The sequence below is a fragment of the Camelina sativa genome, chromosome 12 (assembly GCF_000633955.1).
Source record: "Camelina sativa cultivar DH55 chromosome 12, Cs, whole genome shotgun sequence".
Taxonomy (NCBI): Eukaryota; Viridiplantae; Streptophyta; class Magnoliopsida; order Brassicales; family Brassicaceae; genus Camelina; species Camelina sativa.
The window spans coordinates 25711807-25716238 of NC_025696.1; the positions used below are offsets into that span (position 1 = coordinate 25711807).

The following is a 4432-nucleotide window of genomic DNA, read 5'->3' on the forward strand; positions in this document are numbered from 1 at the left end:
TGAGCGTTGTAACAGAATCGTTCTCTTCATCGTTCTAGTGGATTACCGGAGTTATAACTCCGGCGAGACGTAGCGTTCCCGGTTTGGGACGTGAACTCGTTAAATCGCTTGCGTCTTTCTTTACTTTCCTTAATTGCTTTTACGTATTCTGTGATCGATTCAAAGTCGCGGTTTGATCAATCTTAATCTTAGAAACTTACAATTGGTATCAGAGCTACGGCGTTGGTGTTGCGAAGCTGAATCGAGATGTCAGGAGTTCCGATTGCGGTGTTTGATGGTTCGGGAGACTTTTCATTGTGGAAAACGAGGATACGAGCTCATCTAAGTGTGATCGGATTAAAGGATGTGCTGGTGGAGAAAGCTCCGTCTCCGCCACTCACAGAAGAGGAAGAACAAGATCCTGAGAAGAAGAAGAAACGTGAAGCGGATGAGGTATCGAGATCGGAAAGGTGTGATAAGGCTAAGAACGTTATCTTCTTGAATGTGGCTGATAAGGTGCTGCGAAATATTGAGTTGTGTGAAACTGCAGCGGAGGCGTGGTCGACATTAAACAAGATGTTTATGCCTACTTCTCTGCCACATCGAGTGTACTCTCAATTGAACTTTTACACATTCAAGATGCAAGAGAGTAAGAAGATTGATGATAACATTAATGACTTCTTGAAGATCGTCGCAGATCTAAATCATCTTCAGATCAAAGTATCAGATGAGGTACAAGCTATAATTCTGTTGAGTTCTTTACCGGCTAGGTTCGATAGTTTGGTAAAGACTTTGAAGTATAGCACTGGTAGAGAGAAGCTGAGGTTAGATGATGTTATGGTTGCGGCAAGAGATAAAGAAAGGGATGTAACTCAAAACAGTAAATCTGTAGGAGAGGGACATTTTACAAGAGGTCGTTCTGAGGAAAAGTATACTGGTCAAAGTAACAAGGGTAAAGGAAGATCTCGATCGAAGTCTAAGGATGGAAAACGTGTGTGTTGGATCTGTGGGAAGGAATGTCATTTTAAGAAACAGTGTTTTAAATGGCTTGAGAAAAACAGAGGAAAGGTGCAGGGTTCTGATAAGGGAGAAGCTGGGGTGGCAAATTCTAGTGATCAAGCAATGGTTCTGATGGCCGTAGGTGAAAGTTTGGTTACATCTGGGAGTAAGACTGATTAATGGGTATTGGATACAGGTTGCTCGTTTCATATGACTCCACGGAGGGATTGGTTTTGTGAGTTCAAAAAAGTGAGCTCAGGCTATGTGAAGATGGGTAATGATTCGATGTCTCAGGTTCAGGGAATTGGAAGTGTGAAAATCAAGAATCCAGATGGTACGTGTATTATTCTGACAGATGTGAGGTTTGTGCCATCTATGTCTAGAAGTTTAATCTCATTGGGGACATGTGAAGATAGAGAATGTTGGTTTAAGTCTCAGAATGGTATTCTCAAGGTGATAATGGGTTGTTCTGCAATTCTAAGAGGAGAAAAGAGGGAGACACTCTATATTCTTAAAGGTGAAACGGTGGTTGGAGAATCACACGTTTCAGAAGTGTCAAGTGATGAAACTGTCCTGTGGCATAGTCGCCTCGGACATATGAGTCAAAAAGGCTTAGATATCTTGGTTAAGAAAGGATGTATAAAAAGAGATGTCATCAGAGACCTGAAGTTCTGTAAAGATTGTGTATTTGGGAAAAACCACAGAGTGAGCTTTCCTCAAGCTCAACATGTGACGAAAGAGAAGTTGGGTTATGTGCACTCAGATTTGTGGGGATCTCCTCATAACCCATTCTCATTGGGAAATTGCCAGTATTTCATTTCGTTTATTGATGATTACTCGAGGAAGACCTGGATTTATTTCTTAAAGAAGAAAGATGAAGCTTTTGAGAATTTTGTCACTTGGAAAAAGATGGTGGAGACACAATCAGAGAAGAAGGTAAAGAAGTTGAGGACAGATAATGGGTTAGAGTATTGTAATCAATATTTTGATAAGTTCTGCAAGGATGAAGGTATTGTGAGGCATAGAACATGTGCTTACACTCCACAGCAGAATGGAGTCGCAGAGAGGATGAACCGCACAATAATGGATAAGGTGAGAAGCATGCTGAGTGAAAGTGGTATGGAGAAGAGGTTTTGGGCTGAGGCAGCCTCTACTGCAGTATATTTGATAAATAGATCTCCCTCAACTGCTATTGAGTGTGATCTTCCTGAAGAAAGATGGACTTCAAGGGTACTTGACTTAAGTACATTAAGAAGGTTTGGATGTCTAGCATATGTTCACACTGATCAAGGGAAGTTGAATCCAAGAGCAAAGAAGAGTTATTTCACTAGTTATCCTGAGGGTGTCAAAGGATATAAAATATGGGTTCCTGAAGAAGGTCGGTGTGTGATCAGCCGTAATGTGGTCTTTCGAGAAGCGGTGATGTATAAAGAAGCTAAGGAGTCATCTCAGTTGGATATGCATGAAGTGGACTGAGAGAATCTGGGTTTAGAGTTGAAATCTTTAGAAGAAGAGGAGAATAATCAAGGTTCAGATGATTAAGGTGGAGTTACGAGTGGTCAACAAGAAGCAGTGCAACCTCTAAATCAAGGAGAAATGATTGAAGAAGATCCAGAGGTAGAGTCTGATGAGGAGGATTTAAGTGACTATCAATTAGTCAGAGATCGAGGTAAAAGAGCTATCAAGGTAAATCGAAAGTATCAGGAATCAAATATGGTGGGTTTTGCTTACTATGCTGAGGATGGAGGTAAGACAGAACCAAGTTCATATAGAGAAGCCCTATCTGATCCTGATTGGGGGAAATGGAATGCTGCAATGGGAGAAGAGATGTTATCAATGAAGAAGAACCATACATGGGACTTAGGAGACAAGCCGGAGAATGCTAAGGTAATTGGTTGTCGATGGATTTATACTCGAAAACCTGGTATTCCTGGAGTTGAAGCACCAAGGTTTAAAGCAAGATTAGTTGCAAAGGGGTATTCTCAGAAAGAGGGTATTGATTATTCAGAGATCTTTGCACCAGTAGTGAAACATGTGTCAATCAGGTATATACTTTCAATGGTGGTACAGTTTGATATGGAGCTTCAACAGATGGATGTGAAGACAGCTTTTCTGCATGGTTATTTGGATGAAGAGATAGTAATGGCTAAACCAGAAGGTTTTGAAGATAAGATTCATCCTAATAAGGTATGTTTCCTTAAGAGATCTCTGTATGGTCTTAAGCAATCTCCTAGGCAGTGGAATATACGGTTTGATGCTTTCATGAGCGAGATTGGTTATAACAGAAGTGCTTATGATAGATGTGTCTATTAGAGAAAAATTGAGGATGGGACTTACATATATTTGTTATTATATGTCGATGATATGTTGATTGCATCTACCAGTAGATCTCATGTTCAGGAATTGAAGACTTTATTGGGTCAAGAATTTGAGATGAAAGATTTAGGTGATGCTAAGAAGATTTTAGGCATGGAGATTACTCGAGATCGAGTTGCTGGTACTTTAGTGTTGTCTCAGGTTGGTTATGTGGAGAAGATCTTAAAGTCTTTTCATATGGATCAGTCAAAAGCAGCTGCGACTCCGTTAGGGGCACATTTCAAGTTAAGAGCTGCAACTGATCAGGAATATGAAGATCAGTTCCACAGGATGAAGACGGTGCCTTATGCAAATACCGTAGGCAGAATCATGTACGCAATGATAGGTACTCGACCTGATTTAGCTTATCCTGTTGGAGTTATTAGCAGGTTTATGGGGAAGCCTCTTAAGAGTCATTGGGAGGCAGCTAAATGGGTATTGAGGTACCTGAGAGGATCTGAGAAGAGAAGCCTGTGTTATCGAAAGAATGATGATTTCTACCTGCGAGGCTACTGTGATTCAGATCATGCAGGAGATGGAGATTCTAGGCGATCAATCTCAGGTTATGTGTTTACAGTGGGAGGCAATGCTATTAGCTGGAAGTCAAAGCAACAGAAGGTTGTTGCTCTCTCATCAACTGAAGCAGAGTATATGGCTCTGACTGAAGCAGTTAAAGAAGCCATTTGGCTCAAAGGTTTAGCTGGTGAGCTTGGTCATCCTCAAAGATTCGTGGAGGTTCATTCTGATTCTGAGAGTGCTATAGCACTGGCGAAAAATTCAGTTCACCACGAGAGGATCAAGCATATCGACATCATATTGCACTTCATCAGAGACATTATCAATGAAGGTAAGGTAAAGGTACTTAAGATTGCAAGTGAATGCAATCCAGCGGACATCTTTACGAAGGTGCTTCCAGTTGATAAGTTGAGTGGAGCATTGGAGATGCTCCGAGTTACTGAACACTGAGCGGTGGAGCTCAGGGACCGGAGGGGGTAATCCAAGAACTAGAACAGGAACAAGCAGAAGGAGAGAATCATAGTCAAGGTGGAGAATTGTGAGGTATGACTCAGATTCTATATCAGAAATGCTTAAGTGTTGA

General features: G+C 41.2%; 1 pseudogene; it reads left to right on the top strand.

Annotated features, from left to right (window-relative positions):
• LOC104733845 overlaps positions 1–4432 on the top strand; it is an 18263-nt pseudogene that overhangs the window by 6448 nt on the left and 7383 nt on the right.